Source organism: Ambystoma mexicanum, chromosome 10 (assembly GCF_040938575.1).
Source record: "Ambystoma mexicanum isolate Mex_15411 chromosome 10, UKY_AmexF1_1, whole genome shotgun sequence".
Lineage (NCBI taxonomy): Eukaryota > Metazoa > Chordata > Amphibia > Caudata > Ambystomatidae > Ambystoma > Ambystoma mexicanum.
In genome coordinates, this window is record NC_090932.1 from 1,062,871,276 (window position 1) to 1,062,896,979 (window position 25,704).

The window sequence follows — 25,704 nt, forward strand, 5'->3', positions numbered from 1 at the left end:
GGCGTGCTTGATGTCGCGGGTTGCCACCCCCTCCGCGTTGATGGCAACCACTAAATCCTCCAAGATCCTCTCCCGTCCTTCCTTGTTGGCGCGTGATGTTCCGAAGAGGGCATCTTAATGCTCCAGGACATGCCCCACCAGGAAACCATCTTCCTTCTCACTGAAGCTGATGACCCTCTGCCTCTCTGGCTGGGGGTCACCAGTGGTCTCAGATGGTGTTTGCCCCGACATGGTGACCCCCGAGGCAGGTGTGGGTGGGCAACTGGGTCCTGGGGCTGGGCTGTGGAGCAATGGTATCCCAGTCGGGAGTCTTCTGTTCCTTCACGGGTGGACACAGCAACTGGATCCCTTGCAGATGGCTGACGCGCAGGCACTAAACAGCAGGGCACGTGGTCAGCAGGCAAGCAGCAGCAGATGGCTGGTGGGAGCGTGCTCGGGGCTCTTGGGGGCAGGAAAGTGGTATTTTGGGCAGGAGCGTGGTCTTCTGTGTGTTTTCGCGTGGCCAGCTTGATATGGAGTAATTTGGCACGTGAAAAAATTGCACGTCAGCGTGTAATTCGAGGAAAGGCCCTTAGCGCGTAAGCGCGTCTGTGACGTAGCACGCACAGGCGTTTCCCTCGTGACGTGGGCATAGTGGTTCAGCATGCACGTGAATGCGTGTAATCCAAGGAAAGAGGCTACACGCGATGCGCATGGGCGTTTCCCTCAGCACGGGTTAAAGGCGAGCAGGGCCAGCAGTTCACTGTACGTGCCTTTCGTGGAGACCGACGTGTGTTGCTACTTCGTGTTGTTTCGCGCGCCATCACAACTTCACAGCGGATCAAGGACGTATCTCTTCTTTTGGCGGGGGTATTGGCTACGCATGTTTTTCATTATCACGCTAGTCAGACGGTGAGTTACGCACGCTATTTTTCCCACTGCGTGTGCCCCTGTGTATCGCACCAGTTTTCGAGGTCATAGTAGCCTGCGTGTCCCATGCGTACGCGCTTTTCGTGTTACTGGGTGCCACCGCGCACTGCGGGAGGTTGATTCCACGCATGTAGGCTGCAGGGTTGCATGCACTGGTTTTACTGCAGTTTTGGGGTGCCTGAGCATTGCGTGACATGTCACTACATCACTGGGGTCACATACAGTCTTGCAGGTGCAGGGGGGCTATTAAAATTGTGCGTCCCACCCCCTTCACCCCAATTGCCCAGGACAATTGTGGTGTACACCTCCCATTGGCACTCCTCCATCTGTGCCGGCACTACTCCATCTGTGCCATGGTTGGGCGGCCAACAAAGGTGAGGGGCGCCTCAGCTGGGTGTCCTCCTCGTGGCAGGAATGGTCAGGGATGTGGCTGGGGTGAACAGGGAGTAGAGGGACTCCAGGGTGTCCATGGTGGCCGCAGAGGGGGAAGAGGCAGGGGTGCGCCACTTGAGCACAATGTTGTGCCATGTGTCGGTGCAGTCATGCCAAAACCCCCTGTGGTTCCGGGAGATGCAGCTTCTGCATCTGGCACTGGTGCCCCTGTGAGCCAGCAGTCTGTTTCCTTTGTACTTGATGCAGGGTGTCTCACTTGGACTGTGCAGAGGTCAGATGTCCTGCAGGGACATGAGTGCCCATTCATGCTCCATGTGTATTCCACTCATGCCCCTATGTGTCCTTGACAGGATGATCATTGTAGTACGAGTCCAGGGGGACCTACATTGCATGGCATTTCATCAGCCTTCCCATGTCCACTGTGGCTCAGTGCTGCGTCATACACATTTTTAGGGTGTGACAGTCTGTGTGGGTCACAGGCCTCTGCCTGTTTAATGGCCAATGACTCTGTCCAACTGGTGTAGTGTCTTCTTCACACGTGGGTGTACTCCAGAGGTTCCATCATGTGTCCTGCTTACTGTCCCATCATCATTTGCTGTGTTGTCACTTGACTCACATGATGCAGTCTACACTGTCTGTCAATACACAGGTCTATGGTCAGCCTTTTGATAGCATGCTAGACATCCCTACATTTGTACTTGGGGGGAGGGGTGGTTTGCTTGTAGCCATGCTAGCCATTGAATGCACATTGTACGTGATGGCTGAAGTTGACCTTGCGCTGCCTTCACATTTTCAGATACACATCATGAAGTACTTGTACATGTAGACAGTGAGTAACGTACACATTTGCTGCAATGCATCGACCCACTTCTGTCCAAAATGACACCATTCTACATGCCTAATCACAGAAGCAGTGCCAAGTTGACCCAGCATGCATGGCAGGTTCTCTTTTGTGTGTGACATGTCTGCTTGATGTGTTTGGTGTCTGTGTGATGTCTGTGTGTGTGTGTGTGTGTGTTGTGTGCTTCTAACATGTGTAGTGACCTTTTTTCTCTCTACTTTTCAGATGATGACGCAATGGAGCCAGAGGATGGTGTTGTCATGCCAGGCACAGGGTTGTTATCACTACAGCAACCAGGCACAAGTGGGGGTCGTGGGGATGGTAGGCCACGAAAACCCACATGTGCTACAGTCCATCTTGTCTCTGGCTGGCAATGGGTCCAGCCCTGATGACCACTCTGACGTCCATGTCGAGTTGGATGAGCATCAGGTCCATATGTCAGGAGTGAGTGATTCTGATGTGGGCACTCCTCTGTCTGCGACACCTGCACTGAGGGGTCAGACAGTCTTGGAACCTCCGCCTGTGGTGGATCGGGACGCAGGGTCCCCCTCCACACCAGTCACTGATATGCCAGGGCCATCACGTCAAAGGGGGCATGTAGTCGTGCAGTCGCGGGAGGTGCCAACACAACGAGGACACCCAGTCCTTGGGTCCCACAGGGGTCAAGCCCAGCAACGCGGTCGCCGCGCGCAACCGCTGTATACTGAGTGGGAGCAAGACATGACTGCCAATTCACAACGCCAGGAGGCAGCAATGGAGAACATTTCTGTGAGCATGGAGCATGTGGCCCAATCCGTGCTCCCCCCTGCTAGGCAGGTGCTTCTCCAGCAGCATGCGGCACGGTCCACAGCCCGCTCACTCAGGCTGGGCATGGCAGCCTCAGACAAGGCACGCCAGGCTGAGATGGTGTCTTTACGTCGAGCAATTGCTGCTCATGCAGAGGCACACATGGAGGCCCTGAGGGAGGAGTATGCTTCCCTCATATCCACTCTGCGTGTCCTTATGATGTCCCAGAGGGAGCGGGCAGAGGAGAGGTTTGTGCAGCTTGCAAGAGGAAGCACGCGTATCACATGAGGTCCTGCATGCAGACCTACGTGTGATCGCCGCACAGAACCAGGCTCACCCGTCCGGCAGACTTGCTGCTGATGAGGGGCAAGCTGTGGCTATGCGTGGTCAGGCTCCTGTGCCATGTCATCCTTTCCAGGAAGAGCCAGACTCGGACGACAATCTATCTCCCACATAGGTCGGGCTGTGCAGGCGTTGAGCCCATGGAGTTTTTTTTTCCTCAACATCATCGCATGTGGGTGTTGAGCAGCACCCTGTACCTCCCCCCTCCTTGGTGCCCCCCCCCGGGTCGTATGTGGCCATTTTTGATTTTTCTTTTAGTTTAGTTAGTTAAGTTTCTATTTGATAGTTAGTTTAATTAGGTAATGTAGGTTTTTCATAGTTAGTGTAATTAGTTAATTTAGTTTAAAATTGCTTGTCTATTGTGCTTTCATGTGACGGTGTGGTGCTTTGTGGCTTTTGAAAGCATCCACTGTATTTTCCAGCTGGGCCCTTCAAGCTTGTCTTGTGTATGTATTTGCAGCTTGGGGTCCTTGACTCACATATGCCACTCCTGCTTCCCTTATCCATGGGCTCGCAAGGATGGTTCAGTGTAACAGCCTATTACACAAGGGCTTTGGACTGTCATATCTGTGGCATGTCTGCTGCTGTCCAACTTGTGTTAACACACCTAGTGGGGATGATAGGGGTGTTATTGATCACTGTTCTTCTTTCGCTAGATGGGGGGTTTCATGATTCATGTGTACATTCATTGCTATGCATTGTGTAGTATGTTTCTTATCTTTACTGCACATGTGCTTGTTGCAATTCATGCCGTAGATAGTGTGTTCCACACTTTGCCTGTGAAAGAAGGACTGATGGTGTGATTTCTGATGTACGTCTCTGACATTGTCCAGTCATGAAATGCCTGAAGAGACACGCACAGATGAATTTAAAGCATTAATCATGTGTTTCATGCCCTTTCTGCAGGGGAATGAGCCTCCATATCACCTTTGCCAGCAGACATGGGCCATTGGACATCTGGAAGCTTTGCAGGCACCCAGACCACAGTGGGTGTGGTTGGTTCATGCCACTCCTGCGCCTGTCCACAGGAGCTGTGACAGTACACATCAGTTTGTGGTGCATCATCTGTGTTATGTACCACACATGGTACACATCCTGTTGTGACATTGTTTTACTGTGCTACCTTGGTTGTTACGTCATTGTGGTAGTACTTGGGCTTTGTGACGTACTGCTACTTCAAGTCATCTACTGGAGGCTCTTCTGGTTTGTTTTGCTGCCTGCAGGCTTTTTTGCTTGGCTTCTGTGTTGGCCTGCTTTGAGTTCTCTTTGATGTGGTGTTTTTGCAAGTCAAGGTGGCCTCTGAGGGTGCTGGACACGTTTTGCACACAAGGTGGGAGATGGTGACAAAGGGGAAGGAAGATCCTGTGGCCAGGTGAAATTCAAGGATGAAGGCTACATAACCCAGGTGCAGTTGTTCAGTGGGTCATGGTGATTTGTGAGGGAGGAGGGGTGTTTTGTTGTTGACAGTTGCCTTGCCCTACAGTGTGATGCGCACCCTGACATTGTAATTGCGGTATCCTATATACATGATGTATTGTGCTGATCAATGCCTGTTCATGTGTTGTGTTTACCTTTCAGGTGTGAGGGAATAGTTGTTGCTTGACATGCTGGGGTGTACACATGGTGAATGTTCACATGTGATGTGTAGAGGAAACTGATGGTCACTTGATTGTACATGCAAATATTGAGTGCATGTCCCTACTGACCCACACAATCACACTATGATCCACTACATGTCCAACCACCCTTCCATGTCCACATGTACACTCTGTTTGCCTTCTGGTGCCCACTGTGTCCCTGCAGCACATGATCTATGACCAATTGTGGATCCTGTACATGCGTAATTTGCTTTTTGATGTAGTTTGTTGCTTAGATGTGATGCTCAGGGTGTGCGTCACACACAATGGCTGTTCACTATGCTGTGCGCTGAGCAGTGTGTTGCAGGAGGTGGACACGGCACACAGAAGCTGCAGTGTTGATTTTGCAATGCACAATGTGCATGTAGACAGGCATTCATTGTTATGTTACAACTACAACTGTTGGAATGCATTTGGGTATGACTTCTTTTGGGTGGCAGGTTGTTGTTCAGTCATTTCATCTGATTCCATGTCAGGCATCATTGTCTGATGCCACTTTACATTTTTCACATGTTAATGTGTACCTTATTGGTACTGTGTTGGTGTATAGATATTGCTTGACATGTCATGTTGTGGTTTGGGAGGGTTTGGGTGACATACCAGTGATAGTCATGGCCTGTTTTGCAGGTCTGTGTGATTCACACCTTGCATGTGTGCCTTTTTTTCACACAGGACTGCTTATGTTTAAGTAGCTAGGGATGCACACAATGTGGCACTTAAGGTTGTGACAGTTGACTGTCTCTTTGTCATCATCGATTGTCACCTGGTATGTGCCAGGCCTGTGTGCACTTCGCAGGGGTGGGAGTTTAGGTGAAAAATGTGGCCACAAACTGGGTCTGGCCTTCCTCGCCACGTGCCCTGTCCCCTCCCATGGGCAGCGACTGTGCCTGTGGTTGGGGATGTGGGGGCACCACCATGTCCACCGGTACGCCCTGCCATGTTGCAACATTGTGCAGGACATATGCTGCCACAATGATCCTGCACACTACTGGGGGTGCATAGAGTAGCTGCCCGCCATACCGGTCAAGGGAGCGGAAGCGTGACTTGAGCACTCCTAATGTGCGCTGCACTATGGCCCTTGTTGCAATATGGGCCGCGTTGTATCTTACCTGGGGTGGTGTGGTGGGGTTCCGGGTTGGCGTCATCATGTGTTTGCTCAGAGGGTAGGCACTGTCCCCTGGAGAGGTGATGATGGTTGTGATTATTGGGGTTTGTGTATTTGTGTGTGTGTGTGACATGCATGCATGTGCACAAGCATTTGTACTCACCTAGGAGCCATGTGTCACCATGCTGCCCAGCTTCCAGGGCCCGGCTCAGGGCGGACATTCTGTATATGAAACTGTCATTGGTGGAGCCAGGGTAGTTTGCATAGACAGAGGTGATGATTCCCTTTGCATCGCATACCACCTCCACGTTGATGGAATGCCAGTGCTTGTGGTTTCGGTAGATGTGCTCAGTGGCCCTAGGTGGACGTACGGCCACATGGGTGCAATCTATTGCACCAAGCACTTTGGGGAAGTGTGCCACCCTGTAAAAGTCATGGACAACGGCCTGCCTTTCTGCGGGTGTTCTGGGCATGTATATGTGCCTTCGGACTGAGGGGCGTGCTGTCATGATTGCCAAGACCTGGTGTAGGCAGCGTGACTGCGTGGCCTGTGAGACCCCCCCCCCCCACTATGGCAGTAGTCCGCTGAAATGACCCAGTGGCCAAAAAATGCAGGACATTGAGCACATTCTCCAAGGGGCTCATTGCTTGGGAGCAGAGGGTGGGGGATGTAAGGTCATCTTCCCACTCCCTGGCCAGGTCTAGGATGATACGAGGTGGAAACCTATACCTGCCATAGACCTGGTCATCAGGCATCCCAAAAAGGCTTGTCCGGGGTGAAAAAATGCATGCCTTGGCTATGCTCCTCCTCCTGCGGTGTCCCACGATCAGTGCTGCGACAAATGGGGCATTCATCGTAGCTGTATATACGTGTTTGTTGTTTGCGCGCACTTTTATACTTTGTGTGGTGGACGCGTTGACGCCTATGCACGTCTTTTGCCGTGCGCGGGTTTCCCGTATTCGTATCAATGAATACGGGTTGTTCACGTGCGTGTCGGCATTCCGTGTAGTTCCCTGCAGTACTTCCCCAGTTGCTCCTTCTTTTTCATGCGTTGTTCCCCATTCCGTGTGTTACGCCCACTGTTCCACCCACTTTTGTTGTGTGCGCCACGCTATGTGTGCTTTCGCAGTGCACGTAGCACACATCGTTTGATGACGTGTGTGCCTGTGTGCACCCGCGTGCGCCCGCATGCACCATGCACGGATTTGGCGCACAACCAGTGGAAAACACATGCAGCCCCTTCCTTGAATGGCACGTGTGCGCTTGCTTTCTCACACTTGCGCCACCTTGCACCGGCTTGCGCTGTGATTTTCGGAGCGCACGTTTGTTCCATGAATCGGCCTTTAAATGGTTTGAATTAGCTTTGTGCCTTTTAGCTGAAAACAAATTTGAAATAACTGAACGCCTAATATGTTGCAGTTACTGTACTGCAAAATTAGACAACAACACTCCTTCATGTGCTATTACAAATAATTTGGAATTTTTTCCATTACCAAATATCGTGCAACAGCTAAATTTATATGAGAGCATAATAATTCAAACAGTTCACCCATTTCAAGCAATTATACGCCTTCATCCAAAAACAGCAACATTACCTTCCTCTGAATTGGTGAAAGGCATTTGTGGCAAAGTAGTTTACTTGCCATTAGATCTAATGGAAAATGTACACACTCTAGGAGTGGAACGTTCAATAGAGCATTCTTTAATAGTCTTGGTAAATGGAGTACCAACAAAGGACAAAAAAAAATGGCAACAATTAGTGGACACACAAAGTTAGACAAGCATTGCAGTATCTAAAAGACAATAATGAGTACTACAAGGAAATAAATATTGATGAAAGCTTGAGGGAAACAACTGAAATAATTCAATAGCCATCAGAAACTGGACAATTCACACTTCTGGATCCAGCTACAGTATCCACTCCTTTGGACCATTACACAATTGATCCATTGCATTCCAATGAAAGCATAGATGGTGCACTAGAAACTTACCAAATGCGACAAACAAAAGGGTCACCAATGAGTATTTGGGAAAAAAGTATAGAAGCACGTGCTTTTACTCTGCTATTTCCTACTGGCAAAGGTGGAAGATACAATGATAGACCCACTCTGATTGAGGCATCAGAATACCGCTCATTACGAATGTATTCGCAAGATCCCAGATTTAGACAAAATGTGGAATACATATTCCTCCTACTCTATGAAAGTGAATTAGCAACACTATGTTATGGAGTTGCACACATTCCTAAATCTGGAACGCACTTTCAAAATATGTCAGCTACGCAGTTAATACAAAAAGTACAAGAAAAAGATGAGGTTTTACAATCAAGTATAACAAATTTGTTTGCAAACATGCGTGGTACAAAGGAATACTGGTTCAGACGGCACGTAGACATGCGTTGCATGATCAGAAACCTTGGACCACCAACTTGGTTTGTTACGCTAAGTTGTGCAGAATATGCATGGGAAGATTTACATGAGTTCCTACGCATAGCAAACAGCAACAAAAACAACATAGATATATTAACACCTGGAGAACTTTGCTCTCTCTATCCAGTTAATGTCTCAAGATATTTCCATCATAGTTTCATTGCAATGCTACACTTTATTTGCAACAAAACTGTTCCTCCCCTTGGAGAAGTGAAACACTTCTTCTGGAGAAAAGAATATCAAGCGAGAGAAGCACCACATATTCACATGCTATTATGGATCAAAGGTGCACTGAAATTTGGGCACGACAGTGATAGCACTGTTTTGCAGTTTATCCAAAAATATGTCACATGTGAAATCCCTTAACAACAGACACATAGTGAGCTGCATGGGCAGATTTTACAATTTCAAAGACACAATTGTGGCAAATATTGTCGCAGCAAATACAAAAACAAAGGTAAATACTACACCAAATGCTGCTTTGGTTTCCCTAGACCAGTTACAGAAACAGGTGAAGTAAACAACTTCATGTCTTCAGTTCGACATAGTGTTAAAGGTAAATCACTTAAAAACATGTATTACATAAAAAGAAGGGAAGAATCAAAATATATCAATGATTACAATGCAATCATTGCCCTATTATGGAATGCAAACATTGATGTGCAGTAAATTGCAGACAATTCAACTGCTGTTGCATGATATGTTACAGCCTACTTAACAAAAGCAGAAAAATTAGAGCTTCAAGACCTCTGGGATGACCTAGCATCAGACAAACCATTATCACAGAAATTGTACAGCCTAGGCATAAAAATGCTCTCTCATTAAGAATGTGGGGCCTATGAAACAGCAGATAGTTTAACCAGCAATGATTTGTATGGAAAATCAGACAACAGAGTATGGCTCAGTCCTGGTCCTGCAAAATCTAGAAAAAGAGTGCTAACATCATATGAGGACATAGATACAATTGCCAAAAATGATCGCAACATCCAAGACATTCTAAAAAAACAATTTCCTGGACACATACTATCCGAACAGGAGTACCACTCTGGAAAACATGTGTCTATACCACATAGCTCAAAACTTTGCATACAAAAATAATGTAAAACCTGATGAAAGCAAACATAGATATAGAGTGGCCGTTTGTGAAGGGAGCTTAGTGAAACTTAACAAACAAAGCTTAATTAATCATGTGAAATTGTCATTAAAAACTCCTCAACAGAAAGAACTATATTACATGTCTCTGTTACAACTTTTCAAACCATGGAGAAAAGAGGAAGACATACTAGATAATTATGAGTGCTATGAAGATGCTTTCAAAGCAAATGAAAGCACTATCACCGATGTGAACTTTACGCAGTACAAAACAATGTTACACAATGAGCAACAACAGGAAGAAGAACTTCAGGCCCAACTAGATAAAGGGCCTCATTACGACCCAGGCGGTAAGTTACCGCCTGGGTCGTACCTTTACCACCATGGCGTAAACTACGTTTACGCCATGGTGGTTGGCGGATTTACCGCCCCATTCCGAGGTTGGCGGGGCGGTAAGTCCCCAATCCCCATTTACCCTTCCCCATTTTTGCCCCATAGGGCATAATGGGAGTGGGGAAGGCGTTAATTACGCCACCGTAAATTACGGTGGCATAATTAACAACAAGGTCCCTTAGCGCCATGGATTTTAACACCTGCTAAAAGCAGGTGTTAAATCCTCCATGGCGCTAAGGGACCTCGGAATCAGGCGGTAAGGGTCGGCGCTGTTTACGCCGCCGTAAACCCCTTACCGCCTGGGTCCTAATGAGGCCCAAAGACTCTTCCGACAGTAGTCAAACTTCTGTAACAGGAAGTCAAGAACCATTAGGACAACCACTAATAGCAAATGAGGCTGAAGTAGCTATGGCAGAAGTAGAAAACACCATGTATCAGTATCAAGAAGATACAGAAGACTTAACTGTAAAACAAGCAAAACTTAACAACGATCAGCGCACCATTTTTGAAGACATAACAAAACAAATTGTACATGGTGTACAGCATGAAAAAAAAGAATGTACCTGGCAAAATTACAAACCTATACTGCTGTACGTCAGTGATGAAGCTGGATCAGGGAAGACATTCTTAATCAAAATCATCAGCAAGTCCCTTCAACAATTGACAAACAACAAACTGTCAGCTGTTGTAATGGCCTTCACAGGTTTAGCTGCCTACAACATAAGTGATGTGACTTTACACCGATTACTACTGCTTCCAGTAGAGAATCAAAATAAATTAGACTACTACAAACTTTCTGCAGAAGCTGCAATGGAATTATGTAGAGTATTGAAACAAATGAAAATGCTACTAATAGATGAAGTGAGCATGTTCTCCAACCTAATGTTGGCTTTGATTCATCTCAGATTGCAAGACATACTTAAAAATAATAACGAAGAACTCTTTGCAGGGAAACACATTATCGTTTTCGGAGATGTTCTACAATTGACACCAGTGAAAGGTGAACCGATTTTTAAACCTTAGGCCACAAACGCTGCCAGAAAACTGTTGGTAGCATAGGTAATGTTAACCTTTGGCAACATTTCCAATACAGAGAATTAACTGAGAACATGCGGCAATCTGCAGATCTCACTTATGCCATCATCTTAAAAAGTATTAGAGTTGGTGTATTATCGCAAGAAGCACAAGTTGTATTGAAAAACTGGCATATACATCCACTTTATGGTGATAATGCATGTGCAACTGATGTTATTGAACAAATAGTGCACAACAATGTCAATTGTATGGCCTTAATGCCAACTCTTGCAAGCTGTTTCAAATTCAATGAAACAATGTTAAAGAAAGAAATGCAAGCAATAATAGAAATTAGCGCCACAGACAAACTAGACGTACATGGTATGACAGTACCCATGTGTGAGCAAGCCACAACAAGACTAAATAGTTTAGAAAATTCATTCATCTCCAACAGAGCTGGGTTTGAAAAAATATTGAAATTATCCTTAAATTGTAGAGTTATGCTTAAACGTAACCTTGACATAGAGCAAGGGCTAGTTAATTGAGCACTGGGCACAGTTGGTTGCTTTCAATCATACCCACGTGATAGCAACATTCAATTTGTAAATATTCGCTTTGATAAATTTTCAGAAGTGAAAAGGATAGGGCTCTCAATTGCTCGATTCTTTCTTTTCAAAGACATGTATGTACTTAGAGAGCAATTTTCTCTAACTCTTGCATATGCAGTTACCATTCATAAATCCCAAGGTCTTACCCTAGACAAAGCATTGTTAGATATAGGAAACGCAGTGTTTAAGGAAGGCATGAGCTACGTAGCATTATCACGCTTACGTACACATGACGGTCTATTGCTAATAAACGTTGATTCAAGTAAAGTCAAAGCTGATATTCGTTGCATTCTAGAATACAATAGATTGTGTTCACTGTACACCCCTCATCTGAAACAATACCCTGTTCCAGATGAAGTGAAACGTGGTAAAAGAAAAGCAAATGAAACAGAAATGCAACAGAATGCAACAGCAAATTCTGCAAATAAAAGAAAAGGAGCTAAAGTTTCATCAATTGACGCAAACATAGAAGAACCTATTAAGGAATGTAAACCAGGGACGTTGGCAAAGAAGCAACAGAAAAACCAAAAAATGCACTCAGATACATAACTTGCTGGCCCATTCAAATTTGCAAATAAAAGTGGGGTAAGTTGCTATGCAAATGTAGCAATGAATATTCTATTTCAATTGCCACCAATTGTTAACAATATTTTTCTGCACATTACAGACCAATTGTGTTTGCAAATGTTAGTGCTGCATAGAAATGCAACAAGCAATCCTGACAACACATACAGTGTTCATGGAGTAAGGCAACAATTGGACGACTGTGCTGGAATGGTGAGACTCATTGTGAACTCACAATAATATCCACAAGAATTTCTAATGTACATACTATTAGTATTGGAAAACAAAAGCATACCTGTAAATGAAATCTTCCAAATTTCGTACATGTGGAAACCTACATGCACTCTCTGTAGCAAAGTGATACAGGAAGAAATCCCAAATGAGCGATTTGTGTATGTTTCCATACCAAATAGTGAGAGCATTCCATTTCAGCAACTTGTACAAAATGCAAACCACGGCAAATTATGTAGTATTTGCAATTCAGACAATCACTCCACCTTATTGTTACAATCACATAGTGCCTACATAATACTTATGCTTCTACGTTATAATGCAGATGGCACCAAAAACAACTGCAAACTGATTGGATTCACACATGGTCAAGTGTCACTTGGAAAGAAAACCTTTACAACAGTAGGAATAGTCTACCATGCAGGAGCTACAACCAATGCAGGTCACTGCACTGCATACATTAAAAAGAATTCTGGATGGTTTGAATGTAATGGTAGCACCATTACTCTAAAGCAGAGGTTGCCAGCTAACCTAAATAATGAGTATTTAATGTTCTTGAAGCCAAAATGTACGAAATAATGTGTACTTCAAGATTGTCAACAAATTATGTGAAAGACTACAAACAGTTAGAATACGTCCACAGGTATCTAAATACCCAACACGATGGAAGAATGACACAAATAAATGATTATCACAGATCGTTGGAAACAAATGCACAGGTAGAATACGCCTATAGGTATCTAACTGTTGTTAAAAATGGGCAGGACGGCAACAAACATAACATTGATCAGAAAGATGAAGAAAACACTAAAAGGAAAAAAGGAAGTAGTTAGTACCATAGGAAATTAAGTTTTTTTTTAATCCAACAAGGATTTATTTCCCCAGACGCAAGGATTAGAAAAGCAAACACAGAAACTGAGCGCAATGCACAGTACACTGGTTTGTAAACTAAATATGAGGGTAAAAAAAAAAGGTTAACCGTCTATTATGCAATGTAGTACATTTTTTAAAAAATGCAAACACTAACACACCGTTTTCTTTCTTCAGAGAAATGGAAAAAGTGATACTTCCGCCAAGTACGATAGCCAATTAAAAAAATGTATGTGGATTCTGAACAAAGTAAGGAGTAAGTATATTGACAGGCATTTTTTACAAATGGTAATCTACACGACAAATATATGGTACTAATATGCTGCAGTGCCTGTAGGCTGCCTTTCCATCTTCGGTGAGTAACCTACCACCTACGCCTTACAACCAAGGTACAAGGAGTATAGTTCCTATCCACAACCATCGCTGCATATGAAAACCATGGTCCTTGTAAATTAGCTGCTTATAAATTTACTTTTCGGACCATCGTCTGCAGCCATGAAGTTAAGACACTAGGGCATCAACACAACTAGCGCATTCCACCACACCCATATTGACTTGTAACTCCACTGCTTATGACTTCACTCTTGCGTGCATGGGCTTTAGCCATGCACCCAAGAGTGCAGGGTCTCCCCACAACCACCTTGGTGATGTGTGCTAGTGGGGGTTATTCTATAGGTGTGTTATCCTTCAGTGTTTCTGCCCAGAGGCTTCCCTCCTAGCTGTATGTCTGTAGATCTTACATGGGATGGGTGTGCAGCGTCTTCCAAGTCTAGTACTTACCACTTTGTCCTTGGTTGCATGGCCTTAGACCATGCACACAAGAGTGCACGCACTCCTCACAACTTGCCAATCAAAAAGCAACACTACGGGTGTATGCATGGGTGGCACATGCGGCGGTGGTTGAGGCCAGGGGCTACAGTCTTGGAAGTAAGGCCTTCCGCCAAGCATCCAAGACTCTAGGCCCTGGCCACAACCACCGTAGTATGTGCCACCCATGGCGGCATACTAATGAATGCGATAATAGCCATTGGAAAAAATAATGCATTCACGTCATGTTGTCAATTTCAATGTTGCCTACCAATACGCGTGTGCTTTCAATGGTTACAAATTTCCTGTCCACTACATGGACTGAAGTTCTATCGTTATTACACCCACCATTTACTGTGCGTACAAGGTGTCCAAAGAATGACGACCGACCCCCCAGAACAAATGCATTGATCACCCATGTCTTACTGTCTGAATCTTTCCCAATGCTCTGTGACACAGCAAAATAGTTTCATGAAAAAAACATGTGTACGCTGGTTGTTGCTCGGCTTTAGGCGGATCCAAGATGTCGGGCACATCCAAACCATCTGACGCAGAACACGTCTTGCAGCAGCCAATGGGCAGAGAAGTTGCGTGTCCGCGGTCATGACGCCAGCCCCTTAGCCAATCGGTATCTTGTTTGTCGACTGAACAGGGAAGTGAGACCGCGGAGCGAACATAGACATCACTAATTTTTTCAGACCTACTTTTTGATAATTATAAAGAAAAATACTGCACGGATGGTGACCAAATTTACAAAAGCACACTTTCTGGACCAAGCCCCTGTACCTGCCGCAGATTTTGTCAAAATCCGTCCAGCGGTTTCACCTGTAGCCGTGCGTAAAGTTTTTCCCCCATTCAGTCTATGGGAAAAAAAGACGTTTTGGGACCCCACCCTACAACCTTCCCCCCCCGGCCCAAATATCTCCAAACTTTGCATAAAAATTCAGAGTGACCCAAAGTTTAGTGAGTATTTGTCCAGAGGGAGCGGAGTTATAAGCCGCCCAAAAAGTGCTCTTCCTATGGAAACAGCAACTTGACTTCCGTGGTCGTGTAATATATATATAAAATGGCTTGCGGTAGCGGCCATGTAGTTATGGTTAAGTTGCTAAACCCATAGGAAGAACACTTTTTGGGTGGCTTATAACTTTGCTCTCCCGGACGAATCTTCACCAAACTTTGCAAAAAAAAGTACATGGCCCACTCTGAATTTGTTTGTGAAGATTGGTGAGGTTTGGTCAAGGGAGGGCAAAGTTATATGGGGGTCCCAAAATGTCTTTTTCCCATAGACTGAAGGGAGAACAAAATTCTGTTGCACCTACAGCCCGAACTGCTGAGCGGATTTTCACCAAATTTGTGGCAGGAGTGGTGGCTTGGTCCCGAAAGTGTGCTTTTGTATGTTTGGTGAAAATCCGTCCAGTAGTTTTTTTTTTTTTTAAATGACCAAAAAGTAGGTCTAAAGAAATGTGTGATATCTATGTCGGCTCCGTGGACACACTTCCCTGTTCGCTCCGCGGATAGGACACCGATCGGATGATCGGCTTGCGTCATGTCTGCAGACATGGAATGTGTTCTATGATTGGCTGGGATGAGGCGTGAGGTGCGTCAAATTGTTTTGATGCGCCTGCCATATTGGATGCTCGGATATGCACTGGAAGTGAGCATAAATCCAATTTTAGGGAGTGTGTTGGTGTGTATGAGTGCTTGGAGAGGATGGGGAGTAAGAGATGGGTCAAATGCAGGATTTGTTTATTTGGGAGAAGGCTGTGATGTGTTTGCGCTGTCCACGGTCATCGTGGTTGTCCGCCGACATACTGGACACTGGGCGCGCTACTGGCTATTTTAGTTTACTATGATGTTGGTTTTGGGTTGTTAGAAGAGCATTGGTTGAAGAGGGTATGTATTGAAGAGTTTGTACATTGGTTATAATTATTTTTTAGAATGTAAATTGAAGTGCATAGTTTTGAGGTGGATGTATTATGTTTTTGGGTTCTGGTCATTTGGTAGGTGTTTGTTTCTATGGGTGTGTTATGCTGTGGTGGTTGTGGCCAGGGCCTAGAGTCTTGGGTGCATGGCCGAAGGCCCACAGCATAACTCTACAATGCTACCAAACATTTTGATTGTGATATGTGGGCTGTTTAGTGGATATGTTTTAAAAAATGTGAGTACTGATTGGTAGTATTGTAATATTGTTTATAGGATAGTGAGATGATGTGTGTTTGTTTGTTGTATTGTGTTCAGATTGTTGGTATTGAAGGCATTTTGGGTATTATTTATTGGTGAGATGTTCATTTGCATGGCTGTATTATGTTGCAGTGTTTGTGAGTATAATTATTATATACTTTTGTAGTTTAGTACTTATTTTTGTGAGTCTTTTCATTATGTTTAAAACTATATAAGGTTTTTATTTTGATAAGGTTTTGAAGGACTCTGTGGTGGAACATTTTTTTGTAAAATATTTTTTTGGTATGCTTTCTTACCGCTAGATGCTGATTTGTAGGTGCAGTGTTAGCACTAGTGGTATCTGCAGTCTTGTTAATCACTTTCTGTTTCCTTTTCCATTTTGAAAGAAAAGTTTGTATACTGGAAACTTGTTTTGTTTCGCAAACTTGTTTTGTTTCGCTTAATGACTGTATTAGCTGTTTTGTTTGAAATTTTGTACACATTTTCTAGACGTGGATGCTTATTTTGGAGAGTTTTAGTTTGATTTCATTTACTTTTGCGTTGCTTTCTACAGAGTTGCTTTTTGGTAGGCATTCTTTGGGGTCTGTTGGAGAAAAAAGAAAGTGTGGGTTGGGATCTTGTGCAGTGTATGTGTGATTTTTGCATGAGTGTCTGAGTATGATGGTAAGGATGTATGTAGAGGTGTGTGATTGTGCAATGGGCTGCTACATCAGGTTGGGAAACTATTCTTGTATTTGTGTGTTATTACACTGGTGTTCAGATTGCACTGGAAGGTATGGAGCTGGTGAGGGGAAGCACTAATACTGAATCTAATGTTGCAAGGTTGATACAATTGTTTGTTCTAGAATACCAGAATTCTACAGTGTTTGAGTAACAGTTAGAACATGATGGCAGTTTTGCACTTACTTTTTTGGATGGAAAGGGTAGGTTTCTTCTGAGTTCTTCAGACACGGTTTCTTTTCAGGAGAGTGGTCTTCACTGCAATTGTGAAAGAAAGAAATTAGTAAATATGTGTGTTAATAGCACTGTTGTTAATGTAGACACAGATTTATTTGTTTTTGCAGTGATAGTGCTTTCTGATAACTGTGCATAGCATGTACATGCACTTTTCTTTGCCTATGTGCATTCTGTATATTTTATTTAGAATCTGTTAGTTGAATGTGCAATAGTAAGCGCACAGAACACACTTGGCTTTGTAAGGCGGTGTTATTGGATGTTAGGAGATACAAGAAATATTTGTATGCTTTCTTTGTTATTTTTACAGGGTAAATGGCAGAAACTGTATGGAACAGTATGCAATGTATTTATTTGTGAAGGTGTGGGAAATAAATAAGAAGGATTTGATGGGGTCAGCAGCTTATTACTCAATAGGTGATTACTAAAGTACTGGGTGATTCTGTGGTACTTGGAGATCGGAGAGTCTGAAATAAAGTAAATGTTGCAAGGAAGGACCTGGTGCTTGTGTTGCAGACTGAAGGGAAGGGGGAGATTTTGTATGTCTTGCTTTACAACACTGTACATAATTGTAGATGATGTGATAGATATGACTGCACTTGTGCATAGTTGAATTATATTGTGAAATCTAGCACGGAATGGGCAACCAGCTGGAATGAAAGAGCTGTCTAGATTGGATAAAACAGTTGTAGAAGCAGTGGTGTTGTTTCAGCTGGTAGCCTTTCAAATGATATTGGCTATCTGTGCGCATAGATAAAGATGCATGTACTCATCCTGGCTGTGTGTCATTGTATAATACACTAGAAAACCTTTTTCTATAATTATTTCTCCCATCTTGTAACATGAAATGACACTTTGTTAGATAAGTGTTTGTATTGTGTCTGATTACTAATATAGTCATTTGTAAAGGAAGTTGAAATGATAGAATGTATTTGAAATATGCAGAATGTATAGAAAGGAAATTGTATGTACATCATATGCACTACAATGCATTAAATGCTATTGTGGTTAAATATGTGGCAGTCGTTACAGAAATGATAGAATGAATGAATAAAATAACAGTTTGCACATTGCAGTTAATAATATGGGTAAATAAAAATGTGGAGAGCAGACAACCTTGCAAGTGACACTTGATCATAGTAGATGGGAGAAATGACAGTAAGCATGTTTTACAGGTTGCAAAGGGTAAGTGGCAGTTACTCTGTTTATATGCATTTATACAAGAGATGTACATGTACCATACATGCAAATCCTCCTGATTTCAGAGGGAGACTCCTGATTTTTCTATGAAAAATATTGTTATTATTCACGTTCTCTGGCCGAAAATACATCTTTGCCCAATGCATTCTTATGACACAAATGTTGTCTCCTGATTTTTTGGAGGAAATGTCCCTCCCAGGTGGGTCAAAATGTTGGCATGTATGACGTACTATGCAAAAAATATTCATACCTGTACTTTGTGTTTGTGGATGTGCATGAATCTGCAAGTTGAAATGTTGGAGAGTTTACTAGTAGTTGCTGTAGGTGTTTTGCAGTCACAGCGCAATTGTACTTGGAGTGAACAACAGTACCTTTAAAGTGCTGAATTGTGATGATGGAGATAGATGTAGAGGTCTTGCATGTGATTGGTGGATGGTTGTGTGACTGCTTAACAGTAGCCAATGAGGGAACGGTGCAGAGAGTGAAGTGGAAAGGGTAGAAGGGCTGCCCCAGTGTTACTTACACGCTCTGTGGACAGCGCGGCTGTTCGCAGACAGGACATGCCACATTCGGGGCTTCCAAGCATGAAATGGGAGTCTATTTTGAGGATTAGTCAATCAGGCGCTGAGGTTCTGCTTCATATTGAGAGAGGCTGTGTGTAGTGTAGACGACAGAGGATGTGAAAGTCAGGGTGGTGGTGCTTGGAGATATGTTTGTGAATGGTTTATGGCAGTATGCAAAATGTAGGAATGTGGGAAAGAATTTTGATGTGAAAGTATTGGAGGTAGTGTGGAGCACTGTGCCTGGTTTCATTTTGCAGGCAATTGTAGAGGTTTGCTAAGATATGGCTAGGTTTAACAGTCCACATGTGGTTGTCCTGCACTGTGGTGCTTTGCATTTGGGTTATGTCAGTGCCCCTACTTTGTTGTAAGATCTGCAAAACTTGGTTCAGGCAGTAATGAAACTACTTCCAAATGCCAAGATAAATTTGTCTGGTTTGATTACTAGGGCAATATGAGACAATAGTTCTGTTTTTTGTCCTCAGCAAAATGTTACTAGGTGCTTAATCAACCGAGGCATGTTTGTTTTTATGACTAATGTTGATTACTTTAGACAAAATGATATGTCTTTATCTTTTATGGCAAAGGCCATGCTGTTTTGGAACATAAGGGTTGCTTTGGAGAAGCTAGTGTGAAAATGTTTGGAGCAAAATAAGGAAAAGAAAAACCCAAAAAATACAAAATAAAAGGTGTTTCTGAAGCATCTGAAACCCCCCCAAAAAAAGTTTCTTTTCAGAGCCAACGTCAAAGGGGAAATGGGGCACACTGTTTAAATTTTAATTCCCCATGCTCAGATTTTTTTATGTGTCCGCAGACACCGTGGTTGTCTGCGGACAGTGCGTATAACATACAGGATTTTTGAGGTTGAGAGGGTTGCAAATGAGACGTAGCCCAGCAAGAGATTGGTCAATATGGTTTACTGGGTGTGATGTGTGAGCAGAGTTTTTTAGAAAGTCTTTTTCCTGAGAGGAGAGGAGATAGCCATGGCTGTTTGTTTCAGAAAGCAGATTGTCTGGATTTTAGGAGATTTGTGGATAAATTGGTTGGAGGTGCAAGCAGATCGCTGCAGAGTGGCTGTACATCTAAGATTCACTCATGTGGAAGTGCACTGGCATTGAATGTGTGCAATGAATTGGCTGGATATGGTACCTTTTTGTGCTACATTGGTGACACAGTGTCATCCAGACATTATTAGTATTCATTGTGGAGGGGACAGTTTAGGAAATGTTTCTGGAATCTTTTTGCAATTTGTAATGAAAGAAGGACTTGGGAAAGTCATGGACATGTATCCAAACTCCAGAGTATTGTTCCCGTATTGCGCAGATACAAATGTGCCTCCGTTCTTCTTAATTTGGTCCACAAATGGTGAAAGCAAGGCGCAATGTTAACAAGGCTGTCTGTGCCTTTTTGAGAGATGTTATTATATCCTCTTTTCACAATGAAAACATTATGTTTCACAGTACACACATTTTTCGCAGAGATGGAGTACATCTTACTTATGCCGGCAATAAGATTTTTCTGCGAAATATCAAAAATGCATTGCAACCGTTTTTGGAATTACAGCTATCCATTTTGCAATAGGTGTCAACCATTTGAAGTTTTCAAAACACAAAAAAAAAGACAAAAAGGCTCTTTTCAGAGCCATCACTTCCTCCCACAGAAAAGTGCAATGGTTGTGACAGGGCCCTGCGCATTTACTTGACACTTCTCTTTTTTAACTGTGAAAGGCGGCTCTGAAAAGATGTTTATTTTGGTTTTTGTTCTTTTATATTGTTTTTTTAAACATGACACACAAGGAAAGGAATGGAAAAGAGGGTCAGGAAAGGACTCCAACCATGGGGATAAGAAAGGGCAGGTGGATAGAGGAAGATGATGTAGCGTGGGCCTTATTCAGGTAGGTAGCAGTTCTTCTCATGCTCCTTGACCACAGTCTCAAAAGCACATTGAAGGTTCTGCCCCCTGCAGAGTACTGCGCCGCACTACATGTACAATACTGTGACTCTCGAAAGATAAGGATCAACAGCATCATGTATGGCCTGTGAGGCAGCTGGAGGAAGGTGCTGCCCCACAGGAGTGTCTCTTGTGGTGGCTGGAGCAGAAACAAAGGATGCAGGGGAACTCAACCTACTTTGTTTTTCGCAATGTACAACCTTACGAATAGCCCCACCGTGGAACGATTTTAGGTGTCGCTTCATTGAGGTAGTACCATAGATGTACAAACCCAGTTTCCCACGACTCAGTACCATCTTGCACTGCTTGCAGGTCACATTGTGTGCACATGCTTTTGGTACTCCATCTACAGTGGTAAATAACCTCCACACCCAAGATTCACGGTGAGAACTAGTAGTAGGGACTTCCAATACCTCATCCTCTTCATCACTCTCCTCTGTATCCTGATGCCTGTTCCCCTCTGCAGGCCCTCAGAGAGGTGTTGGTGGTGGAGGGGGTGGTGGTGCTGCTGAGACAGCAGTAGCACCAGCCGCAGCCATGGATGCCATCAGGACAGATGTGTCAAAGACCAAGAGCAATCCACTGCAACAAGGAACAGTCTCTGTCCTGGAAATCCAAAAACAGAATAAGGAGCAGCTCTGGGGTGTGGCCTTTCATAGGGGTGCTGGGGCGCACATCGCAGACACCCGCGCTGTCCCGAACATTTTGAACACCAAGAAAGAGCTAAAAAATTCAAAAAAGTATGCAGATCACCAGGGACATAGTGTGCGACATGTGCAAGGGTGAACATTCCCAGGGAAATACCTTGGATTGCTGAAAAAAACACTTTTTAGGTGTCTGGGTCCTGGACAGTGTTTGTTATGCTTAGTGCGGGTGCGGTCACATGATGACATTAAGGACACGTTGGAGAATGGGACGGCTGTCCGTAGGACACCAAATACGTGGGGTTGGGTCTATGCATGCGTAAAGGTGTTCTATGGACAGTGTTGCAGTCCCTGAAATAATTAAAAGTGTGACACACGTGCGGCGGACAGTTGCGGACAGGCACAATGGTCGTAGAGACAAGGGTGTGCTGCGCATGCAAACGGGTGTTCTACGGACAGTGTTCAGGTCCCCGAACAAAACAAATGTGTGTCACAACTTTGTGGACAGGCAGACGGGCTATGTGTTCTACGAACATATTCATTCTGGTTACGGACAATGCGAAGAGGGGGAATGTTCTTAGGACACATTATTTTACATAGCTTTTTACATAGCTACGAACATACGGACGTCTTTAGTGTTCTGCGGACATCCCCCTATTTTGACTATGGCTTATTCAAACAGGTACAGTGTCCTTAGAACACCCCCATTTTGGTTAAATTAGGACAGGTGAACATCGTATGTGTCCTAAGGACACCTCCATTTTGATTGCCAACAATACGAACAGGTATAGTGTCCTTAGGACACCCCCATTTTGGTTAATTGAGGACATCCCGGACACCCTAATTGCCTTTAAAAAAAAAAAAATAAGAAACAGAGGAATATACTAACAACACACTTAATATTTTATTGTTGTATAAAAGTATAACAATTATGAAAGAGAGGAGGAAGCATAAACTGAAACAAATACAGGGGAATTAGGGTTTTGGACATGATGGATGGTAGGGGAGGAAGGGACTGAAGTCTCATCATAACATTTTTCTTGCTGGCGAGGTTTTGAGGATAGTTGGCTGGGAAATGGAGAGGGGGAACAGATACATATTGGACAGTGATATTTAATGTTTTCCTTGATATGGTCCTCCACAACGTTTTTTATAAGAGGGGTCATGAGGCTGTGAAGTAACGGGGGAAGAACTGGGCGTTGCAAGGGGCGCTGTTAAGAGGGATTTCTGAATTCTGACCTGGAGGGTCAGAGGTTCAGAAGGCCAACCTAGTTTCTTGGAACAGGGTAACCTCTGGACAAGCCAGACCAATCAGGGTAGCTTTGGCAGGTGGTCAAGACAGAGGGGGTAATTCATAGAATTCAGCGCACAAGTGGCGCACGCGGCTGGCGCACAGTGTGCGCGTGCGAATCCCTGCACCAGCCGCGTGCGCCAAAACCCATTTCCGCGCACAGCGTATTCATGGATTCCAGCTACCAAAACCAGCCGAGGCGCACAGTGGCGCAGCGACCCTGCAGCAGCGCCAGTTACGCCCCCAAGAACGCCTCTCGCGCAGGGAAAAGCCATCAAAATCCCCAATCCAGCGCAAAGGGCTGCGCTAACCCTGTACCAGCACGGCAAGCGGGCTACATGTATCACTGGGGTGCGCAGGAAGTACCTCATGTCATTTCAGCTGGGTACGTGCATTTCAGGGGTGCGTGGGAAGTTTCACACGCGATTCCATCAGGGTACGTGTATTTCAGGGGGGAGCAGGAAGTTCCACACGCGATTTGAGCAGGGTACGTGTATTTCAGGTGTGCGCGGGAAGTTCCAAACGCAATTTCAGCAGGGTACGTGTATTACAGGGGTGCGCTTGAAGTTCCACACGCGATTCCATCAGGGTACGTGTACATCAGGGGTGCGCAGGAATTTTCACACGTGAATTCAGCAGGGTACGTGTATTCCAGGGGTGCGCGGGAAGTTCCACACGCGACTGTCCAGGCTACGTGTATTTCGGGGTGCGCGGGAAGTTTCACACGTGATATCAGCAGGGTACGTGTATTCCAGGGGTGCGCGGGAAGTTCCACACGCGAATGTCCAGGCTACGTGTATTTCGGGGTGTGCGGGAAGTTTCACACGCGATATCAGCAGGGTACGTGTATTCCAGGGGTGCGCGGGAAGTTCCACACGCGAATGTCCAGGCTAGGTGTATTTCGGGGTGAGCGGGAAGTTTCACACGCGATATCAGCAGGGTACGTGTATCCCAGGGGTGCGCGGGAAGTTCCACACGCGAATGTCCAGGCTACGTGTATTTCGGGGTGCGCGGGAAGTTTCACACGCGATATCAGCAGAGTATGTGCATTCCAGGGGTGCGTGGGAAGTTCCACATGCGATTGTCCAGGCTACGTGTATTTCGGGGTGAGCGGGAAGTTCCACACGCAATTTCAGCAGGGTACGTGTATTCCAGGGGTGCGGCTGAACTTCCACACGTGATTTCAGCAGGGTACGTGTATTACAGGGGTGCGCTTGAACTTCCACACGCAATTCCATCAGGGTACGTGTACATCAGGGGTGCGCGGGGAGCACCACACCTGAATTGCACGTGTGGGTCCTCCCAGGTGTTCCCTCTAAACCCTCCACGGCCCCTGCAGGTGGCTCACACCACAGGGGCCTACCCTGCACTTGTCCTGCAGGCACCCCATCCACCATGGCCATGCACCCCAGCCAACCCAAATGTCAACTTGCACTACTGCCCGCCAACGCATGTCCCCCTGCACCCTCATCAGTGCAGGGGCAGCCTCCACAGGCCCCCACCCATGTCTCCCACCACCCCCACCCCCCAGCAGTGCAAGGGCAGCCTCCACCAGGCCCCCACCCATGTCTCCCACCACCCCCAACCCCCAGCAGTGCAGGGGCACCCTCTACCAGGCCCCCACCCATGTCTCCCACCACCCCCATCCCCCAGCAGTGCAGGGCCACCCTCCACCAGGCCCCCACCCATGTCTCCCACCACCCCCACCCCCCAGCAGTGCAGGGGCACCCTCCACCAGGCCCCCACCCATGTCTCCCACCACCCCCACACCCCAGCAGTGCAGGGGCACCCTCCACCAGGCCCCCACCCATGTCTCCCACCACCCCCACCCCCCAGCAGTGCAGGGGCAGCCTCCACCAGGCCCCCACCCATGTCTCCCACCACCCCACCCCCAGCAGTGTTGGGGCACCCTCCACCAGGCCCCCACCCATGTCTCCCACCACCCCCACCCCCCAGCAGTGCAGGGGCACCCTCCACCAGACCCCCACCCATGTCCAACTCATGTCCCCACCACCCCCACCCCCCAGCAGTGCAGGGGCAGCCTCCACCAGGCCCCCACCCATGTCCATCTCATGTCCCCACCACCCCCACCCCCCAGCAGTGCAGGGGCACCCTCCACCAGGCCCCCACCCATGTCCAACTCATGTCCCCACCACCCCCACCCTCCAGCAGTGCAGGGGCAGCCTCCACCAGGCCCCCACCCATGTCCAACTCATGTCCCCACCACCCCCACCCCCCAGCACTGTGGGGCACTTGCCAGCAGGCCCCCACCCATGTCCAACTCATGTCCCCACCACCCCCACCCCCCAGCAGTGCAGGGGCAGCCTCCACCAGGCCCCCACCCATGTCCAACTCATGTCCCCACCACCCCCACCCCCCAGCAGTGCAGGGGCACCCTCCACCAGGCCCCCACCCATGTCTCCCACCACCCTCACCCCCCAGCACTGTGGGGCACCTGCCAGCAGGCCCCCACCCATGTCAACTCATGTCCCCACCACCCCCACCCCCCAGCACTGTGGGGCACCTGCCAGCAGGCCCCCACCCATGTCCAACTCATGTCCCCACCACCCCCACCCCGCAGCAGTGCAGGGGCAGCCATCTACCAGGCCCCCACCCATGTCCAACTCATGTCCCCACCACCCCCACCCCCCAGCAGTGCAGGGGCACCCTCCACCAGGCCCCCACCCATGTCTTCCACCACCCCCCAGCACTGTGGGGCACCTGCCAGCAGGCCCCCACCCATGTCCAACTCATGTCCTCACCACCCCCACCCCCCAGCACTGTGGGGCACCTGCCAGCAGGCCCCCACTCATGTCCAACTCATGTCCCCACCACCCCCACCCCCCAACACTGTGGGGCACCTGCCAGCAGGCCCCCACCCATGTCCAATTCATGTCCCCAC